The sequence below is a fragment of the Xenopus tropicalis genome, chromosome 1, assembly GCF_000004195.4.
Source record: "Xenopus tropicalis strain Nigerian chromosome 1, UCB_Xtro_10.0, whole genome shotgun sequence".
Taxonomy (NCBI): Eukaryota; Metazoa; Chordata; class Amphibia; order Anura; family Pipidae; genus Xenopus; species Xenopus tropicalis.
Window position 1 is genome coordinate 170,067,825 of NC_030677.2, and position 23,512 is coordinate 170,091,336.

At 37.3% G+C, this 23,512-nt stretch overlaps 1 protein-coding gene and 1 long non-coding RNA gene across 4 annotated transcripts in view; one reads left to right on the forward strand and one right to left on the reverse strand.

Annotated features, from left to right (window-relative positions):
• Window positions 1–23,512, forward strand: part of LOC105948047 — a 321,644-nt gene that overhangs the window by 74,321 nt on the left and 223,811 nt on the right. For 2 of the 3 annotated variants that reach the window (XR_004220414.1, XR_001923855.2), the window contains one exon: window positions 19,643–19,720. This is a non-coding gene — a long non-coding RNA (uncharacterized LOC105948047). Of the gene's footprint in view, window positions 1–19,642; window positions 19,721–22,130; window positions 22,539–23,512 lie in introns of those variants that run through there. The other variant, XR_004220415.1, reaches the window with a different exon arrangement.
• The window catches only part of prr16 (proline rich 16), a 173,923-nt gene that overhangs the window by 7,525 nt on the left and 142,886 nt on the right, over window positions 1–23,512 (reverse strand). The gene's annotated exons all lie outside the window — the stretch shown is intronic.

Genomic DNA, 23,512 nt, shown 5'->3' on the forward strand with positions numbered 1-23,512 from the left:
ATGTGGAGGCAAAAACATGAGTAGGGATTGTGTCACACAGTGTTAGCCATACCTATGCCCAGATTTTGTAGCCTATTCCTAATAGACACACCTGTTACAAACTAAACATACCCTCTGATCGAGAAAAAATTGTGATTGTGATTGGAGGGTATGGCATCTTCCTCCAAAACTGAATGTATTGTGCAAAAATGTTTATTAAAGGAGAAGGAAAGGTAAAAACTAAGTAAGCTTTGTCAGAAAAGTCAAAATGACTTTCTTTCTCCTTTAAGGAATACCACTCTTTCTATTTAGACTGTCCATTTAAAACATGGTATGGCTTTTAATATATATCGACTATGTTACATCAGTACCAATGGCAATATAATTCTCATTCAGTGCCAAAAACATGGGCTCATGTATTGTATTAGGCAATTTTCTAGCACTAGTGAACATACATTTAATATCTCTCTGGATGAATACATTATTTTCATCTGCTAATCATTAGTTTCTTTTATTCTGCTCCTTCTCTGGGCTTACCCCCATCCACTACTTCAACCCTACTTCCCATATTTTTTACAGTATTTCTCGCTGCTCCCAAATCTAGCACTTTTTGCCTTAAGCTTTTCAGCTAATTTTAAAAATCTATTCTTGGGGATGTACCCATTCCTTCTTGGGCTTCCTGTGCACCACCCACTATGGAGGGACTTCCAGTCTCAGGCACCCATCACTTTACAGTTTAACTTGGTGCAGAAGGGGTTGCATAAAACTATAAACCTATGAAGGATGGAGGAATTGTCAATTTTAGCAGAGGCATTGTAAGCAAACGCTCTTTTATGTCAGTTAAATAAATCTAAGTAGGACTAAATGGGAATTTATAGTGAGAGCTACGATGTTATGAGAATCTTTCCCTGAAGAGGTTGTTGTGGCAGATACATTCAATAGTTTAGTAAAAGGGTCAATGACTTTTCAGCAAGAATGAAAATACAAGGTTTCTGAAATTAGTAAAGGTGATGCAAGGTCTGGCCTTTAGAGCCAACAAGGATTTCCTCCTTTTCCCCAAAGCAACTTGGATAGGAATTCTTAATTGTTTTTTTCCACCTTCCTCTGGATAGTAGACAATTGCTTCATGTTTATTGTTAATTGCTTAATTATTTATTGTAAAAAATGTCTCCTGTCCAAAGCATTGGTCTGTCAGTCTGATAATCGCATGCTAAAGATTGTATAGGGGAGAGAACTCAACACATTCCTAAAGGTAATGGAACACACTTAGGTGGCAAATTAATTTCTGGCATGAAAAGTGGTATTAAACACATAGTAAAGTGGTGGCACTCAGCACTTGTGTTACGTGGCTTTCTAAAGCACAACATTTTTTTTATGCCAGAATCTTACTCAGCTACATATATTCTAAAATTTATTGTACAGCGTAATTATTACACGTTACATGTTTTACACATTTTTCCATTGCATTACAGTAAGGATTTATGGTGCATTTTGCACCTCTGCTCAGAGGATTAGTAAATGATCCCTTACGGATAATTTTCTAAAAAGTCGCTTGGGCCAGCAATTACAGTATAAGAGAGATAAGGAAAGATAAGTGAAGTCACCCTTAAGAATAAAAGTACCAGAGGCAACATGTAAACAAGTAAAACTGCCAGCCCAGCCCTGAGACTGGTTTATTTAAGCCAAAATACAATTCTTGTTCACATTAGCAGTCCTGATCAATATCTGGGTGGGTGATCCCTTTGACTAGTGCCAGTACCAGTTAGGAAGTTGCCAGCAGCATATGTACATTTACATAGTATTTATATTTCTAAATCTTAAGGCACTTTCAAAATAAAGGCAGTGAAAATATATTAATATTTAAAGTAATTTGTGCACAGGTGTTTTTCTGGCTATTTCATGATATTATCTTAGATGAGATTGGCTGCTGTTGGGCTTATTGTAAGGCAAGTGGCTCAAATCCACTTTCCTATAATACTGTCCCTCTATCAGGGCTATGTCCTAGAACAGTAACCCAACCAAACTCATTTTTATTTCATTTTTCCAAAAGCATTAGATCACGAAAAGCTAACTGCTAGTTGGTTGTCATTTGTTACTGAGTCTTTGCTGTCTCTCATAACCTAAATGTAAATGCAGACAGAAACTAATAATGTTTCATGTATTAGAGTCAGGTATTAGTTCAAACTTTTGCATCACAAGTTTTCCAATCTGTTTGGTCTTTGAATTTAAATGTCCATGTTTTACAACAAAGAAAGTTAATATAATTACTAAATCATATATATGCCGTTTTTTCTTCATTCTCTCTACTGCAAGCATTTAATTATTACTTACTGAGATTTGCATGTACATGAGAAATGTAGGTTGCACATTAAATAGGGATTATCTTTAATCTTAGAAAATTGAAGGTTTATACGGTCACATTATTGTAGGCATAAAATGGAAAAATTCAGCTGTCTCATTTGTAATTAAATCACTGAAACTTGTGTATTAGGAAAAATATAATACCGCCTGTTGTAAATTACAATGTGTGTGGCCTTGTGCCTTTATATACTCATGGAACTTCTTGGTGCCCTTCTTGGACAAAACTGTATATGCAATAACGCTGTTAAGGCTGTATTTCGATTCAGTGCTGCCCTAGACAATGGACTTAAGCCCAGGGGAATCCTCCCCCAGCTTTACTGCTCCTGATTTAGCAACGAGTGTTCAGCAGCAGGTTAGGAAGAATTTTCTTTCTTTAAAGTTTATGACTGCAAGCACAGTTGTACTCCCGCACATTTCCCCATAGTGAGTTACATCGTAAACCCCATTCTTTAAAGGTACGTGTGTCAAAATGCGATCTTTGCTCTATATAGTGGCCCTGAGTGCAGCCCAATCCTTCCTGCCTTCCACTATGAATTGTTTACTGCTGCACCAACTGATGCAGAGGAACCTGGAGCCACCACGACCTCCTAAACAAGCAGTAGATTAAGGTTTCCCTCTACGCCCACTGTAAATAGGCACAGCACACTTGTGCTTGAGAAATCTGGCACAGATGTCTCTTGCACACCAAGCCAACAAAAAGCAAAGGCACTCAGGGCTACAAGGGAACAACCCTTTAAAAATTTATTGCGGAGGTGCAACGTTTCGGAGCAAACCTAGCCCCTGCCTTGCAGTTTTGGGAGGGTGCCGATCCCTCTAGCAGTGTGCACCGGGCGTTCAAGTTTGGAGAGCCAGGGTGTGCGGAAACGGTCTCTGTTGTGCTTATCTTGCACACCAAGCACCAGAAATTATTCTAAACAGACAATTGCGCCAGGTGCACAATGACACTGGAAATCTAAGAAAAAACTATGCATTGTGGGACAAAAGCACTGTGATTGTCGAAATTGTACTTTGCTCACTGCACTTGCAGAAATAAGTAAACTCTAAGGTTGCATTAGCGTGTCAGTAATAGTATCCTAAGATCAAGAAAAGTTGAATAACACACACACGAGGGCCTGGGCAAGTCTTTTGTGATACAAGGGTCAACCCTTTACCTGACAAGCACATAAGTACTATGCGCTTGCAGAAACTAACTCTAACTGCCAAGCACCTAGTGCCTGCATTTTTGTGCAGATATAGATTTCTATCTGCATTAGCGGATATGAAAGGTATATACCTTTTAGTAAAGATTGCTTTTTTATTGCACACTTATATACACATACGCACACTGTCACACAATTTTTAGAAGTGTACACACATATATACAAACACTTACAAACATATTACTTATTCATTTAAGCTTTTACCATTTTTATCTATGGATATTGGGCATCAAACTGTTCAGTAGACCTCTGGCATTTGTATTTAGGGTGATTTGCCTTTGTATGTAAGAAATTGTATGAGATAACTGTGGCAAATTGCAACATTTTTAGGTGATTTTCAGAAATGCCAAATAAGTGAATAAGTGTAAATGTAAGCCATGAATTTAGTATGCATAAAGGATATTTTTGGGTCTCTACATGCCATGTGCATTGATAAATCTATGTACAGTGGGTTTCAAATTGTTAAGTGGACCCCTGACATCTCCATAAAACTATACATATTTGGTTTTGGTGCATTTAGGAGACATACATAAAATGCATTTTGTTTCTGATATTTGTTTATGTAATATAAATATTTTCTTCATTTTTTAGATATTTAGAAGCCTATATTTTGTTACAGAAGTCGAATTACACCAACATTTTAGCATATTTTGAAAGCTTAGGTTGTCCTTAAAAAATATATATGTTGTTTTCCTGGGCAAAAAAAAAAAACAAAAAAGTCCACCCCAGGGAAGGCCCCTAAAGAGGGCAAAATGTTCAAAAAGTGTCTGGCAATAAAAGTATCACAAGTGACCAAATCTGCTTAAAGGGTTAAACATTATTTAAAAATCTGAAATAATTTTTTAGAAATATAAATATTAAACAATGAAGAGATTTTAAAGCATTATTTGTCCTAATTTCACAACTAAGGAACCAGTTATTAAAGGGTTCCTTTTTAACAGACCCAGTTTTAAAGGGAAAAATTAGCCCTGAACAGTGTAAGTCTATACAAAAATATGTTGGAGAGTTTCATCTAAATAAACATTTAAAAAAAAAAAACGTACTTTTTTTAGTAGTATGTGTGATTGGTTAATCCTAAATAGAAATTTTCCATTTTAATTACAAAGGCCCTCCCCCTGGGATCATACAAATCACGGTGCTGGGGTAGAACGGCTTTACTGGGGCCTTGTTGAGGCTCAGTAACTATCCACCTGGTTCAACAGATGCAGGCCAAATAAAAGTACCCACCTTGTGCTAAACACTATATTACAGTGCGCAGGAATAAGCCTTATAGGCCAATAACAAATAATATGCTAATAGCAAAAGAGATACAGGAGCATCTGTTCAGTAACAGTCAAATAAGGAGGTGCAGGGTTTAAAGCTATAGGGATTGTTAACCCAACAGGTCCCTACAGGTGAAGTTCGAAAGGGAATAGAACAGAACTAAAACATTAGTTATAGACACATAGCAAGGGAACTTTTTTTTAAAAAAAAACAGAGAACAAAGAACAAGATATCACCCCTTTTGATTTGAAGATTTGTACATGTATAAATGTGTATTATGTAATACACAAGGGCCCTGAATACTCTGTAAATTCTATCCTTACAAATGGTCCGTAGTTATGTCCTTTCTGTCACATGTCTTACCAAAACTTGTTTATTATAATAAATAATATACCCCCTGTTGGAAAATATGAAGATATTACACCTTGGAGTTCTATGACCTGTATAAAAGCTGTGTGCCTTTATATGGTCATGGAACTCACTGATGACTTATAGTATTCATTTGGAGGGGTTGAACTTGATGGACTTTTCTTGTAACCCAAATTAACTGTTACAGTGTACATAGTTGCAGATAATTGACTGTCACAGTTCACTTTTTATAGTGCCAAGGGGCATATAAATAAAGGGTAATGTGCCTTCCTGCTTCCAACTGACTGACACAATTTATGTTTCCAGAGCCAATAGCCTTGTTAGAGCTAATTATCACAAAGGGACAATGAACTACAGTGTTATTGTTAGTAAACTAAGAACACTTTATGGGGTTATAGTAAAGCTGAATTTAGTAGAGTTCACTGATAATAAGGAAGAACAGCCAGTGCCTTGTCAGAACCCTAAGGGGCACATTTACTAACCCACGAACGGGCCGAATGCGTCCGATTGCGTTTTTTTCGTAATGATCGGTATTTTGCGATTTTTTCAGAAAAATGTCGCAACTTTTTCGTTACTAATACGATTTGTGCGAAAAAACGTGAGTTTTTCGTAGCCATTCCGAAAGTTGCGCAAAATCCGTTAAAAAAAAAAAGCGTTAAAACTTGCGCAAAAAGTTGCACTTTTTTCCTAGCGTTAAAACTTGCGCGAAACGTCGCACCTTTTAAGTTTTTCGCGCAAATCGTATTGGTAACGAAAAAGTCGTAAAGACGCCGAAAAAATCGCAAAAAATACGAAAAAGTCGCAAAATGTTCGTTTTCAAATCGGAATTTTTCCAATTCGGTTCAGATTCGTGTCTTAGTAAATGTGCCCCTAAGTATAATATAAGGTGGAGACAGAATCATCAAAAGTAACAAATACGTATCCTATAAGTTACCTAACTCCCAAATAAAAAGTTTATTTGTTAATATTGGTCTAAATATTAATGACACATATCTAATACAAAATACACTTTTTAAACAAAAACTTTAACCACTTACCAGAGAATGCAGAATCTATGGCATTGGCTGTCAGGGACCTGATTACCACAGCTGCCTATGAGAAAACGTGTTGCCTAGCAATAAGTTATGCCAGTCTCTACAGCCAGTACATAAAGCGTTAACAGATCCGATTCTAAAGCAATATGAGAAACGCAACAGATTTTGAAAAATGTTAATTAGCTGCTGCTCTAATTGCTGTTGGCTTGAAAAGCAAAATAGCAAAAAATGATGAACCAAGAGCAACTATGTGTGAAGTCCTGAAGGCATACATAAAGGAAGAAAAAGCCCAAATGAGGGACAGAGGCCAGCTTGATGCTGCCTGTCAAGGATAGATGGATGCTTAACAAGATTGTCGCTAAAATGTCAATGCAGTGGCTCCCAAATATACACTAAAAGGAATCTGTACCTCTGTGACCCTGGTGGGAGGTGGGGTGGGGGGGCATTCACAAAACTCATTTACCCTGGAGTTGCAACCCTTAGAAATGATATTTTTCCTCTCACAAAGCAGCTGTTTGTCATGCTTTGGGGTTCTAACTTTTTTTTACAGAGGTAACAGATAATCTGTCACCTCCATTTTTAAATTCCCTCAGGATTTTTAACTCTTAACTGTGAACTTTGGTCATGATAGCAATACTTTAAAACTCTTAATGAATTTACACTTAGAAACAATGCTGGAGAAATACAAAAGGGCTGTTATCCAGAGGGTTTGGGACCTGGGGTTTTCCAGATAAGGGATTTTTTCTGTAATTTGGATGTTCATACCTTGAAGGACAAAGAAAGTCTAGAACGCTGTTTTATTCCCGGGAAAGGAATACCTCCAGTGTGTACTTCAATGTTGTTAAATCTCCTGTATTTCCATGCATTTGTCTCTTTAAATAACACAGTTTAGAAAAAAATCTGCAAGCGGCGATGAAACTTGGCGCATGCGCATAATATAGATGGCAGCCATCTTGATACTATATGCATAGAAAAAATGGCGCCTGCGACAGAGAAGCAGCAGTTCTACTTAACTTGTCCTTTAAGTCTACTAAAACATCATGTAAACATTAAATAAACCCAATAGAGGAGGCATGGTTACCAGCTCGATGTGAGAGGACATGTTTTTGACGAGATCCCCAATTGCACTGTGCGAACTTCAGGCGTTGATACAAACTTGTCAAAATAAGGCAGATGACCTTGAAAATAATCTAATATGAAATAACATCTGTCTCCACTTATACTGCAGGCACTTCCATTTATTTAAGAAAAAAACCAAGCCCCTCACAATAAAGTCAGAGCCGCGGACAGATTTATATTTGTCCACTGTATACTTAACACAACTGCTGTAATTTTGGCCTCCTGTATATATGTCCCCCTCCCTACAAAGACAAATGTATCCATCTGCTAAGTACCTTTATATCTTCCTATCCACACGCCCAATTCATATGTGCAGAAGATTTTAACTCAACTCTTCAATCCTAAATGGATAGGCTTAACAGAAACCCCCTCTCTGTAGTCCCCTTTCCTACTAACCTGTTGGATTTGACAACTGATCTGAGCTTAACTAAAGGACGGAGGCACCTCCATCCAAACCTCCTATAACACTCCTGCTTCCGTATTTCCCATCTTTCACTGTCCCGTATAGACCTAATGTTTATTTCTAAAAACCTTTTACTGACCCCTTGCCTGCAATTCCCCTCTTTACTTCACTAGCTCTGGTTACTTACTGCACAAATCTTTAGACGGCGTTAGCTGCATTCCCACATAACCATCAGCCCTGCTTCTGAACGGCAGAGCAGCAGTGAGCATGGTTGTTTCATGCCTTTGCTTGAAGACAACTCTGTGAGCTGCTTTCCTGCCGTGCAGAACTTGGAGCAGAACCAATCGTTTCACTATAGTCCAGCTGGTGGCCACCTAAGGATTAACGATAGTGAGTGGAGCACTGGCAATGTGTGAGGGAGACGTGACAACAGCAGTGATAAGGGTTATGGCACAAGAGAAGACTTGTCACTTGTGGGAAATCTCTATCACATGGGTGACAAATCTCTTGAAAATACCTCTCTCTTCACATTTTTCAGCAATTATGCTTGATTGCCCAAGTAGAGTGTTTTATATGCAGCGATATGAATGATACTGAAGGGAGAGGCATGTTCAGGAGATTTGCTGCCCACTTGTAGCATAGATTTCCCATGGGCAACAAATCTTGTCTGGCAATGTCCCTAATGCAAGAAATTCAAACTGCTCTTAATGAAGGTCTCTTCCTCCTGCCACATAGACTGCAAAATGTTGTCAGATGACAACTACTAGTCCCACCACCAGAACCCCATATACTGACCTCCCATTCCCAGTAGTGACCCAGTTTACATATCTGGGTGTGGTGGTGAAACCACCCTTAACTAAATATTATAAACTTATAATATATATTATTTATCATGCTGTGTAAAGTGAAGTGAAGCATTACCGATGAAGTTGCAGAAAACCAAAGAAAAGCATCTGATTGGCTGCTATGAGCAACATCACTAGTGTTGTTTTACTCCACTTTTTACACAGCATGATAAATATACCCCTTAATGTGCATCTATTAAGACAAAATAAAGGTTAAACTTAAAGCATGGGTGTCAATTCTACTAGGTCCAATGGGCAGAATCCAGTTAATAAAAGTTTTTTTTTTACCCAAATTGACATATATTCTCCTCCAAGCCCCTCTTTTGGTTACTAAAGTAGATTTGATGCTTTGACTATTTTTAATATTGGCTTGTACTAGACCCAGATTAAGGTTAACCACACTGACTGCATCCGTGTAACCTTTCTGGGATATGTAACATGTCTCTATGCTGACTCTGTTTTAAATACATCTTTTAAATAAACTTGCTGAAATAAAAATAAAAAAATAAACCAAATATAATTGTTTTGCCTCCAATAAGGATTAGTTATATTTTAGCTGGGATTAAGTACAATGAACTGTTATTATTACAGAGAATAAGGAAATCATTTAAAAATTAGTATTATTTGATTTAATTTGAGCCTATGGAGATGGCCTTCTGTAATATGGAACTTTCTGGATACTGTACTGGGGGCCATGCACTCATTCTTGTTACTTGTATATATTGGTTCCATCACAAAACTAGACTATCCAGAAACTTTAATGGCAGTCACAAGGTGATACTTTGATGGGATAAGTTAAGTAACACATGCAAAGAAAAGAAAAGTAAGGAGACTTGTAAGTATCTTGTATTAATTAATCTAGATAGAAGATGAATGAATAAACTGTCTCCTTTAACAACTCTAAAGATAAAAGACATATCACAATCAGCCTATCTATAGACAGTCACATAAATTTTGATCCCTAGACAGTAAACAGAAAGTGCAAGTGGTACTAGAATTTTAGTAAGAATTTATTATATTATATAAATGCAAAGTGGGAATTAGTATGTTGTTTGTTTAACTAGATATATTCTTCAATAGTATGCATGATTTTGTTGATTTGTCTACATATAAATGTCAACATAAAAACTCTCTTTTGTGCCATACGAATTTATCCATATCTAAAAGAAGTTCTTGATCAAGAAATTCTTTATGAATTTGTGTGTTTTTAATAACAATTCAGGACTAAAGCAGCATCACATAGTTTATGAGGAAAGCTATCTTCAAGTGCACTGCTTTTATGATTGCATCTTCAGTTATTTTTAGCGGTCAGACATTTTCAGCTAATAAACCGTGAAAGTGGGAAGAGGTGATAAAGTCGCCATGCCAGAAAGATTTTTTTTTTTTTCTTAAGGAAGGGCACTAGCTCATGGTATACAAGTGATACTGTTGAATGGACTTTTGTTTTAGTTCAAGCAAAACTTTTATATAGTCTGTACAGATTTTGAGGTCATTGTACCCTTACTAAATTTAACAGCATTTATTTTATATAAGAAGAAACTTGCAAAATATAACAAGTAAATAACAATCATTAGCAAGATACTAAATGCTTACAAGAAGCTAGTGCTCACTGGGGCCATTACAGGTGTTTTGTTGGCAAACCATTTTCCAGCTTTGGAGGCATATGAATAAACACTTTGCTACACCCTCAAATCAAGGGATTAGTGCTCCAAAATGAATGAGCCAGCTTTATCGATCGGTTCTAAGTGCAATTTATTGCAGGGACAGTGCGGTGACCGCAACTGCACTCGTGGACGTACATGTGCCCTCTGATGTGCAGAAAGTAACCCAAGGTTAATTGAGTCTTTCCTGAGGGAAGATCTAGGAGCGTTTGTAAATAGTAAACACTAGAAGAACTTTGGATCAACATACAAACTGTTGTTCCTACATATAAAGGATATATATATATATATATATATATATATATATATGCAGTGGCAGAGGAGCCAAATGGTGCAGTAAATTACCCACTATTCTAGCTGTATTCTGGTGCCACACGGTGTCATACCACATGGCATCACTTATTTGAATGACAATGGTAGAGAGTGCTAGTTCTCTGAGATTTTCTGTATTTATACAGAGTCTAGCTCATCATCCATTTAGGTTTTAGAACAAAGGAAATATGACTTCTTTTAAAAGCAATGAAAAATAAGAAAGCTTTCAATGGATGTTCTTTATCTCTACACAGAACTAGATTAGATTCTTATGTGCTATATCTGCTTATACTACATGGGTCATTCATGACAGCCCATACATCTTAAATGTATCATTTACATTCCAGTATAATTTCTTGCAAGAATCAGCTCAATATTCAATATTTCATTAAAAGAAACATGTTCTATGGCTGGACAAGCCCATATCAGTGTTTTTTGTCCAATGACTTGAATCAACCATGTATTTATTATTACTTGGGGATAAAGTATAACATTGTTCTGCTACAATGCATTATATATGAAAGCAAATGAAGGTCATAAAGATGATTTACAGTAAAAACAGTTATGTTATTCAGAACATTAGATGTGCTACGGACTATGGAGAAAGTCACTGTCTTTTCTTGAAACTGAGTGAAGATCTAATGGATGTATCAATACTAAAGCACAGTAAATGTCAGGGCACACAGTCTGCATGGATAACTTAATCCGAAACACAGCATCTTATAGATGTGAGTTTAGCCTAAAGATATAATGCCATCTACAAATCTGTTTATTTACCCTGTTACAATACTCAAATAGAGTCAATGAAAATGTTCCATCATTAGAATCTTATACAGAGTGCAGCAGCTTTCCATACAAAATGGTTTTAACTGTGTGAGTTAAAATCCTGAGACATTGTTTTTATCTTTTCCTAAAGTGATGCCTAACTGTTTTTGTCTGCTTACTGGTGATAGCTATCATTCTTTATTGGAACACAAAGGTGAACAAATAAATCAAAACCTTTAGCCTTATTTTATTAACTTCACTTCTATGAAAGGTACACTATAATCATTTATTACACCAATCGTGTGTTTTTAAGTTAGACATTCCCTTTGTTTTCAGGTAAAATTCTGAAAAATAGTAGGCTGCTTACTTTAGCCATATTACATCAATTATCCCTTTATAGTAAGTGGTTATGCTGCTGTATAGTTCCGTACATCTCAACATCTCTGTGATGCTAACTGCCACTTGATCCACTAGTGCAGTGCTATTTGACTTCTGTGGTACCGAGGGCCGGAATTTTTCTTGCCTACATTGTGGAGGGCCAATAATGGAAGCCAGTTTGACCACTCCACTTTTTAAAACCACACAGCAAATAACTCTCTTCTACCAATTCCAACAGATGCCTGAGTGCAAACTAGGGATGCACCAAATCCACTATTTAGGGATTTGGCCAAACCCCAAATCTTCCATATTTATGTGAAAAAAAGCCATGTCATTTTAAAGGAGAAGTAAAATGTAAAAACTAAGTAAGCTTTATAATAAAAGTCTATGTAAACACAGCAATAAGCACAGTAATGCTGCACTGAGTCCTCTATCAAAAGAAACACAGGATTTCTTGTCTCTTTTTTTGTAAACGCGATGTTCCAGTGTCTGACTTCCTCTCTCAGAAACATTTTTAATTCCCATGGCCAAAGTCTGTGCAGCTCTCTCCTGCTCCCCCTCCCACTAGAATGCTAAGAACTCCCATCCCCTTCCTGCAGGCAGGAAGCTCCTTAAAATGGCAGCTGCTATCTTAAGCAATCGGAGAAAGTTTCTAAAGCTGTTTACTCAGGTATGGTAATGGTTTCTGCAGAATAAATATATTGTTCTAGGTGGCACTAATGTGGCAAATCTATTGGCAGTAAAATGCCAAAATTACTTTCCTTCTCCTTTAAGGATTCGGATTTGGTTCGGCCAGGCACTTGGATTTGGCAGAATCCTTCTGAAGAAGGCCGACTTCTGGCCAAATCCCAGACCAAATCACAAATTTGCTGCATACCTAGTGTAAACCTCCCAGAAATGGCATTTGACTGCTATCCCCTGACACAATTTTGTTTGTGTGGGGACTGCTACATTATTTTAAACGTGAACTCTCTACCCATTTGCATATGGTGGATGGAAAAGTTCTAGCATTTAATCCAGCATTTAAGCTTCTGATCCACGAGCACATGGTAGGAAAGTCAGGTCCTTTATAACTAGTGATGAGCGAAATTATTTGCCAGGCATGGATTCCCTGCATAATTCCAATGGATTCCCTGCATAATTCCAATGGATTCCCTGCATAATTCCATAATTTCCAAAAATCATGACAGAATCCCTTCAAGCATTTTATTAACCATTTACTGCATGAAAGTTTCATATAGCCCACCTTTCATTACCCATTACTTCCATTACTAAGTTCTAAAGGATCCTAAAAGGGCATACTGGCACTATAGCAGATAAATGAGAGAAACTTCAGATGGCGATATCCAAATGGAAATCTGCAGCATTATTTTCATATGGATTTTTATAATTAACAATTTACTGCTGCCTGTGTTGCAACAGATTGGGCTACCTAAACCAATGACAGCACCAATATAGAACTACAAGAAGAGACAGAAAAGAACTGAATGTATATGAACGTCTTTGTACATCTCCTGCTCAAGTGTCTGCCTACTGTGATGATTAATTGTATGAACAGATTGAATCCTGTAAAATTGCAAACATCACTTAACCTTTTACAAAACCATCCATGTTTCATTATAATGGTTATTTATTAAGCATCTAGAAATATTCATCTTCGTCTGCCAGGTAATGCTTGACGTTGCTCCAGTAATGTGCCATATTACAAATAAAATATAACTGTACAAATCTAACATTATAATTGTTTTTAAAGGAGAAGGTCAAAACTAAGTAAGCTTTATCAAGGTCTAAGTAAACACAGCCTAAGCACTCACAGAAACGCTGCAGTCCTCTATCAAAAGAAACACGGGATTTCTTGTCACCTTTTTTATAAACATGTTTTTTTGTGTCAGACTTCCTGCTTTCAGAAAAATCCTTTAGGGCAGGGCACCAGTCTGCTCAGTTTGCTCCTCTTTCCTTCTCCCCCTCCCATAAGAATTTGCTCCCCCCTTCTAACTCTGAGTAATCTGAGCTACAGCAGCTAGAGCTGTAGCATGGAAGTTACTGAGACCAAGCTAAAATGGCAGCTGCTAATAGTGATGAGCGAATTTTTTCGCCTGGCATGGATTCACAGCGAATTTCCGCATTTTATCATTTTATTCTCTCTTGACCAGCTCAACACAAATCCCCCTAATTCTTGATGGACTAATTATGGGGAGGTGCACAGGTCCTATAAGGTCACCCCTGCTGAAACATGTTCCCTACGGATCCTGGCATTGAGTTCTTCCCAATCAAGCCTTTTGGTGTCTTTCCTCCTCCTTTTAGCCTTTGTCTGCATAGTTTTTGGGAAGAGTTGTATTCCTGCATCTTTCACCTTTTATCTGATTCCCTCATTCTGATAAGCTATGTGTTATGATTTATTTAATTCATGTTCAGTCAAACACGGTGACGCATATGATTTCTCTCTTTGATCAAAGGTAATTAACTCAGAAACAATTAAAAAGATGAAAATAAAATTGATTTATGTTTTACAGACAAAAGTGAAACAATGTCATAATGATGGAACTAAAAAAAAAACTAATAAAAATTGCTCAGAATTTATAGTAGACCAAAGAAGACAAAATGTATCGGCTTTTAGAATAGAGCAACCAGTTTCATCTGAGAATGAGCATCTGTAACGTTTTCACATTTATTATTATGAGAAATGGTATGGTAACAGTTATATTTAATAGCTGTGTGACTATTATCCTTTATTTCAATAGCACTGACATATTATGCAGAGATTGCTCGTGATTCACATCAGCCCCTGCTCCAGTGGAGCTTGCAATTTAATATTATTAGGTAGGCTGAATAAAACCTTAAGGTTTATGGCCCATGGTACAGATTTTAAACATTTTAAACTTTTTTTTATATTCCAAAAAATATAGTGGCCTGTTTCCCTGAAATCCTCCCCATGTGTCTTAGGACTTGCATTTAAAATAATACAAAATTAGTTTTCTTGATAGGGTTCTAGGTGTGGAGTATCGTGAATGGGCTTTATTTAATTTTTTTCTAACATGTCTTTCACTGACAGAGAATTCCATAACTATTCTGCTTTTATTGTTCAGTGTTGGTTGTTTAAAGCCATCACCTAGTATGTCCCTTTTTACTAATAGGGTGCCAGAGTCTTTTGTGCTAAGGAACCTTTTCCCACTGCAGTGTCTAAAACCCTTACGTTTTAGCATGACAGAACTGTTATTGGCAGGATAAAAATGTGGTTTTACATGAACAAGAAACCCCCTTGCCAGTAAAAGCAGGTAAAGTGACTAAATGTGGAGAGTTATTTCTCTAAACTGTTCTTCTTTGCTCACATAAATAACTCTCTCATCCAGTGCTGCTAACAAAATCAAAGAAGTCAGGCAAGATGCTGCCCTTGTGTGTAATATAAGTTTATTGGAATACATAAAGCACAACACAATCTTAGGGGGTGTACCCTGTTGTCCTCCCTTATGTACCAAGAAAACATTGTGTTGCGCTCTATGTATCCCAATAAACATGTATTACACACAAGAGCAGCATTCTGCCTGACTTATTCGATTGTGTTTTCTGCTGTGCTCACCATAACACATCAAGGCTCATTTATAAAGCAAGTGCAATATGTAAAGCACAGAATCTGACACAAATCACCACATAAATAACCACAATGTTTCTGTTTTCCTCCCAATTGCAACATAATAGCAGTGCCTACTAAATTGGCCAATTTTGATGCAAATTATCCTGAAACTTGTGGTTCTAGTTTTCTGTCACTTCGGACATGCCAATATGTACACTGGGGCACAATTATCAAAATGTGAGATTAGAGCTCACCACAGAAATACTGTATATGCCCATTTTCTAATCCTTCCTATGGTATTTTTAGAATTGTATTTATTAATGGGCAATAATTAGAGTTCACCATTTGATAAATACCCTTCTAAAAATCCCATAGTAATGAATAGTTGTGATCTATGATCTAAAAACACTTCTATCACATTTTAATAAATCTACCCTGTTGTGGGGCCACAACCTCATTGCACCCTCACCCAATGGTTTAAATTTAGTGGTGAGCACAACTTCCCCTGGCCAGCTCCATGTTGTAGCTCCCCACCCTTCCCAGCTACAGTCAGGTGATCGCAGTGGAGCCAATAAAAGGGCAACCATTTGGGGGTTTTAACCTTGAAAGCAAGCAAGTTGCAGGTAAAACTCAGTCCCTTTGTTAAATGTATATCGAAGCAGTAGGATTAATGAATCAGATAAAACTGAGTTTAGGACTGGCCAGACCGGGGACTTTGACATAGTTGCCCAATTTAAGGTATATTGCAATATATGGACAGATAATCTCTGTTTTGCTTAAAGTGGAGGGCATTGTTTGTAAGCTTAATTCACAGAATGTCTTAATGTCTTATACATATTGATAATGGGTGTGTGCAGAGGGGCAGCTTGTTGCTGTCTATATTTTGTGGCTACAGCCTCATTGCACCCCTGCCTAATGGTTTAAAATTCAGTGGTGAGCACTTTTTTCAGTAGAGGTACAGTTAGGGGCTGATTTACTAATCCACGAATCCGAATGGGAAAAAATCGGATTGGAAACGAACACTTTGCGACTTTTTCGTATTTTTTGCGATTTTTTCGTCACCGTCGCGACTTTTTCGTAGCCGTTACGACTTGCGCAAATTGTTGCGACTTTTGCATAGCCATTATGACTTTCGCAAATTGTCGCAACTTTTTCGTATTGAGCGCTCAAAAAAATTGCGACAATTCGCGAAAAAGTCGCAAAATACCGATCATTACGAGGAGGATTAGTAAATGTGCCCCTAAGTGTTGCTTAGTTCAGGGCTCTATTTCAGCCTGAATGATGCACATGTTAAAGGGTAGGGGAAGGAGTGGAGAACACCTACTCTAACCCCTCATGAATACAGTGCTGTAAAACATATAAAACACTGTATTCAGCAGGTGAATGCAGGGCTCTGTGCCAACTCGGCTTAGAAAACATTCAGCACAGCATCCCTTGTAACTTCAAGGCATGGCTTACACAGTGCACATCCTTACAAGGGTAAAGAGCTCCACAAATGTTACTGGTAAGTTGCAGTGATCCCCCTGATCAGCTTGGGGCTGGTGCTAATGATCCTGCTTTACGTGGATCAAACAAGATGCATTATTAAAGATCCCCTCAAAGCTGACCCCATTTATAATAAGGAAGTGACAATTCATTATAAACACAATTCTGTCTACTTACCTAAATTATTCAACTCTCTATGAATATTAGATATTCCTTCCAATTCAGTTCAGATTATTAATGTGATTTCATGAAGCATCCTGCAAGCTGTTCTGTACAACATGGTGTGTAGGTGTCTGAAGAAAAGAAACCTGTGATTCACAAGCGGTGGGCTTCTTACATATAGAAACGCACTGGTTCATTCATTTATCGCTTGAGGGGGTATTATTGTATCATGAAGTTTTACTGTTTTATGGCTTCTTTGAATCATACAATTGACCTCAATATTTGAATATTTATTGTGGGGTCATAAATACCAAGCCCACTGATTAATTTTCTCCAAAGTGGAAAAAAAATCACAAAAAAATTATGAGCATTGATAAATACGTTTTTTTACTCTTCCATTTTTTTGGCAACCATTTTCAGACGTGCTTTCCTTGTATACAATATGCTTTTTGGTTTTTTTATTTATTTTTTTTGTTTGTTTGATGGAAGGTTTGACAGAGCAGTAGAAAAGGCCCAACACAACAAATCAGATTTAATGCTAATTCAATTGGGTTGAGGAGACTGCCTCATACATATGCAAATAAACACAAGGAATTCTGGGAACTAGTTCAAATGAGCAGAAGCTAGGACCTCCTTAACCCTTTTGATTACTCTGTGGATCCACATCCCTGGCGCTGATCAGAAAATCCTGCACTGCACTGATGAGCTCCAAGAAGGGTGAAACCGTTCTGTAGTTGGGAATCTGATCAGTTATTATCCTGGCTTCTGCTTTAAACCCAGTGGGTGAACTTTAGTCTATAGGACAAACCCATGTAAATGGGATTTTCTTGGAGCTCTTTGGGATTATTTGCAGAATTTCTAGTGTTTATTTGATATTTAATAAAACTTCTACTGAAATAGTAATATGTCTCCTTGATCTGAACTAAACATTTCCCTTGTTATACCAGTACACCCTAGGGTTAATTAATAGGGGCAAGGTGCAGAGTGTAGAATTTACCTGACCCTCTGGGAGCTGCACTTTTTGCTTTTAGTACCAACTTTTCATGCTCCAAGGAAAAAATACAGAAAGGGCAACACCTGGGCAGGACCTGGGCATTCCTTGTTGTGATACTTCTTTGCACTTCATTCAGGTTTGAAAAGAACTGAGAAACAGAGACACAGGACCTTGAGAGCCCAGTACTTAATCCCTGCTCAGAACAGTTGATTACAGAGTTCCCTTGGACATGTGAGCACTGCTCATTGCACCATCACAACTCCCTATGGATACAATGAACATGCAAGCACAAACACACTCTTACAGGCATTGTCACCCCACTGATGGGCTGGCCACTAGGAAATATTTATTAGGTCATTGAGGTAATTGAGACATTTATTACATTTACAGAGCGTTAAATGAATATCATAATAATTATTGATCTCAGCCATAGTTATGCATTTTATGATATTCACCATAAAAACTCATTATTAGCAGAGGAATTAGTTAATGATTTTCAATTAGCTCTTAAGAAATGTATAGTATATTCAGTAGTGTGGTAGCTTTGCTTGCTGTGCCCATAGTATTTGAGTAAAACTGGGTTACTGTGCCATTGTGTGTGGTATACGTTGAATAACAATTTCTATTTATAGCTGTAGGATTTAGCTGCTTTAGCAAGCGTAACCATAAATTGATATCTGAAGGCCCCTTGATCACTACATATTTCAATAATCCAAACTTTCAACCAGGCGCACTTTTTTACTCCAGATGTGCTAAATCCCAATTCCCTTTAGTCCTTGATCTATTAGGACAAATACAATTCTCTCATTCCTGGTGATACAAGAGAGCCAATCACAGATAAACATAAAGCTGTTTGAATACCATTAAGTCCACCATTTTATAAAGCCATATGCTTCGCACGCTAAGTAAAACTCTCCTACAGCATTTGAATCTTTGGCACTAAAAGTGCTTACCCCAAAAGGGCCTTATATCCAAAAATGTACAACATACTTACCTCTCTGCCACATCCTCTACAACACAGACTGAGCTATATGGATTAATGAGTCCTCCCACAACCTTTACATATGGATAACTTGGCACGTATTTGGTACAACTCTAGGAAAATGGTAAGATGCATTTAATGAATAGGAGGCGGTTTCTCCACCAGCATGTGCTATTAGCCCAAAGCCAAGCAGTAGTAACATGCAGCTCCGACCAGTTCAGGCAGCTGAATATTTCAGCAGAGGAGTCAGGGATAACTGTTACTGGTTACCTGATCATTGTTCTGCTGATAGGATGACCAAATTTGCCCTGTTTGCATAATATCAGCTGCTGGAGACGAAGAGGGTTTGATATAACTCCAACTTGCAGTGAAGCAGCAAAGAGCAACTGAAGTTTATCATCTGCTAATATAAACTATAAAACCATCATGATTACTTCCTAACTAATAATTATTAATAAACTCTTACTTTTATTGAATTTATTGAAGTCCCATGGGCTTAATAACAATTAGTTATCCAACACTTCTCTTTTAAAAGGCAGATGTGGAAATGGAAGCAAAGCAGCATGTTTTTTGCATTTTGCAGCTTGGCCCTTTTTAAATTGGCTCATTGTGCCCTGAGGCCCACCTCCTGTGCCTCGCTGTATATGCAGCTTCCCTGTTTTGTGCTTATAGAAGTTTAAGTTGCACTAACCAAGAAGTCATTCTTACGTCATGGTGATCATGACCATCCATTTCCTCTAAACTGTAATGTTTTTTGCAGCTTGAACCTTCCTTTGATTTTGGGTCAACCTAATCAGCACTACAAAATTGACATCAATGAATCTACCACTGTTATTGGGTAAGTACATTCCCTGATTACTCAAAATGCCATGATCAAAGCTGAAGCAAATTCTTCATCTGTTTTGTTTTGTAACAAACTGTTCCTATAGTCCCACTGGGGCAGGCAATAACATTTGCAGGAACTGCATAGCATAACAACCCAATGTATTCCACAATGCAGATAGAACATTTGATAAGAGGAAAAATAATAAATCTGTATGCATAACTGTATAAACAGAAGTTGTTTATTCCATCAAAGATACAAATTCTTATCTGCAAAAAGCAGAAAGATGTTTAATCACTTGTATCTTTTCTCCTGTTAAATCGCTTTTCATTCTCAAGAGACTGATAACTCAGAAAAAATTAATTGCAGTAGCATCAAAAACATTTTCCATTAGACTAGGCAGACAACTGTATAGAAAAAGAAAGGTCAGACAAACGCAGGCCTTTCTTTTAAGAAAGTGGCGTTGGAATCAGTTTTTCCCCAAATTTGTATGTGTGGTTTTAACCTCTTGCCTGCTGTAGATTGTAAAATCTATGGTGCTGGCTGACAAGGAACGCTCATTGAGTTACGCCATGCAGATAAATGGCACTGGCAGAAAAGGGCTCTTCACCCGCTTGTCAAAACCAAACCATTAAGCTGCTTACAAAAGAAATGTTAATGCATGATAAGCTGCCCTGGAGACCCTGCCTTTGAATACTGGAGCCGCACATTAAAGTGAATCTGACATGTACTGTACCTATAATAGAACATTGCTGTGGTACAGTGCAAGTAATAGTGACATATGTAACAGGCCTTCTTGAGCCATACGTCATTATACTGTATATTTATTAGGCAAGGGGACTTAGAGGTCAGGGATATGATTTTCTAATCATCTAATTTTAATAAGTAATTAGTACAAGATGATGGGGCAGTCTTAAGACATAAGTTTGCAGTACAACGCCTTCTGAAAGAAGTGCCTCACAGTTATTCCATTTGTGGCCTAGCCACAAACAGGCTGGTATACCTCAAGTCATTAAAGAACTTCCATGTTGCATAGAGTCCAAAGGGCAATAATGGGAGAAATGTTGGTCTCCGGGGACCCCCTTCATTAGTGAAAGATTTCCTTTTCCTTAAGGCGAAAACACACACAGGGAGATTAGTTGCTGCAGCTTTTAATAAAAGCTCAGTAGCAGCAACTAATCGCGGATTTAGCTGCCATAAATGAATATATGAGTTGAGGCGAGTAATACCCCCTGTGTCTTTACCCTTAGGGTGGTTTCTAATTCCACTAATGTGGATCAGGAGCCACTGTCCCAGTCCTATGTCTCCCAAAAACACACCCCTCCTGCAACATATTACCTAACTTATCTATTGTATTTCCAAACTCATTCTCTTAGAAAGAGGATGCTATTTCATCCCTTTATCTAATCAAATTACTGGGCTGTAGGTGTGAAGAATAGACAAGTTATGGACATGAAATGCATCACTGCATCACTTTTCAGGCAAAGTTAGCGGAAATATGCTTATATTTGAAAATTACATTTCTTCCATTGTTTTTTTAAGATTAATGACTAGTCCTGTGGTTTTAAGAGCCTCTTGTTTCCCAAAGATATGGCACCTTGTGTTTTTTTAATACATTTTGTATACTTACTTTATGCCTAGGAGTATTTTTTATTCATGTCCAGTATTTTCCCCTGTCAAATTATTTGAAACCTTGTGGCAAAGGCATAGCCTCCACCACAGTAACCAGTTAATTTTTTCATGTATTTCTCAAATTATTGAGCAAATTATACGTAATGTCCCCAGCTGTTTTTATTATTTTCTCTGGCCCAGTGTTCTGAGGTTTCCTACTTGCAATAGGAGTGTAACTTCTGCTAGCGTGACCGATAAATTTCAAGGGAATAATTTATACTGGTTATATGCCTTAGCACTGTCCTCATTTATATATTTATCCTCCACTTTTACTTCTCTCCTACATAATTTGCCCTGTTCCAACCTCAGGAACAGCTGTATATGTAGTGAGGTGCATGTGACGCTACCCTTTATTTGACTCCAGCAGGTAACTAACACACACACAGCAAGTGAACTTTAACAGCAACTGGTCAGCAAATATATTCATATACACACATTTGCAGTAATGCATTGCACATCATGTTAAGAACGAAAAACCCTGGTCTAAACATCTATATACAGTTTATTCATAAGGACATTTATTCAACTGAATAGTGTTAAAAAGTTAATGGACAAACATTGCTATTAATCAAGAACCCCTTGATCCAGCTATTCACTATGACCTCTTTGTAATTTAGAGTTAGACTGGTGTCTAAAAGAGTCTGTAATAGTTGGGTTGCTGTGTACCAATATGACAAGTTCCCTATACGATTTTAAAGTGCATTACCAGCAGTAGGTTGCACCAGTAGGCACCATTATTCTGTCTGCTCTACAGCCTGAACATAAAGGGGACGAGGGCCAAGCAGGAGCAAACTGGAATTTAAGTGGAGAATGGACTCTAAAAGTCATTTTACCAAGTTCTGGACCTGAAGGACTTTGCTGCATAAACTATACCCTTTTAATTTCATATCTGTCTCTATATTCTAAATCTTTCTTTCTTTACAGTAAGATGCACTTGTCATTCTGAAATGATAATTTGTCCTTGTAATACCCATATTAATGACTTGAATTCTCATTATTATTTTATTTTGCCATTCTTAATGCATTTAGACAAAGAAGTGCTGAATTTACTCCGTTAAAGAGGTATATTTGACATTTAGCATCACAGACACCAAGCCACTAACTTGCAGTGATTAAATGATATGAGCAATCATCCTGCATTTAGAGCAGGGCCTGAACCCGGGGGGGGGGGGGGAGGCACAACCGGATGGCCAGTCCCTGATTTAGAGAGAAAATAAGACATTTCTCAGAATCTTACGCACTTTTTACAAGATGGTACCCTTTGTAACAATTTTTTTCTCTTTGTGTCTATGTATGCCTGTATGAAATGGATAAGCCTAGAATGAAGCTGTAGCCAATCTGGGCATTTAACTTTACGCAGGAAAAACCTGAAATAACCTACCAAAACATTACACATTAAACTTGTCTATTTTGACTTCGTGACTTGCTACAAGGAATAAATGGCTTAGCAATATCAGTACTGAGTTACCATTTCTTACAAGATTTGGCATTAGCTAAACACTGTGAACGAATATCCATAACAAGATTACATTTTATGTAAAATTCTGCATTTTCCTTGCCCTTTCTACTTAATACAAAAAATCCCCATGAATATTTCTAAACACTGCCTTGTGGTGTTCATTATGCTAAGAGTGTTAATGCTGGGTTTTTTTTTTTTGCTTAACACTAAAGATCCCCATGACTATCCATAAATACTGTCTGTTGGTGTTCCTGGAGGTATGAGGGTTACTGCTGCTTTTCAGTATCTTAACTACGTAACTACTGTACTATGATTTTTTTCTTGAGATTAACTATACATTTTTATCATAAATTATACAAGAAGGGAAAATGAGCATTAAAATAGCATGAAAAGTAAAAATTTAACTACTAGAATTGAAGAGTAATTTTTATCATCATATTATACTCGTCTTGTAAATAAAACCACTTTATGCAAAGATGCCTTTTTTTAAATTTAGTCTGCAGTAAGGTACCAGGTTTCCCAGTCTCTTCCACCAGTCCAACAGAGTGTTCCCAGGTTTGCCTGATTACAACAGGTAGGCACCCTATTAATGGCAAAGTTCAATTATGCTTTACAATGGAATGCCTCAAATAGTTTCATATATAAAAAATCAGACAACAAATTTCAAGAGGGGTATG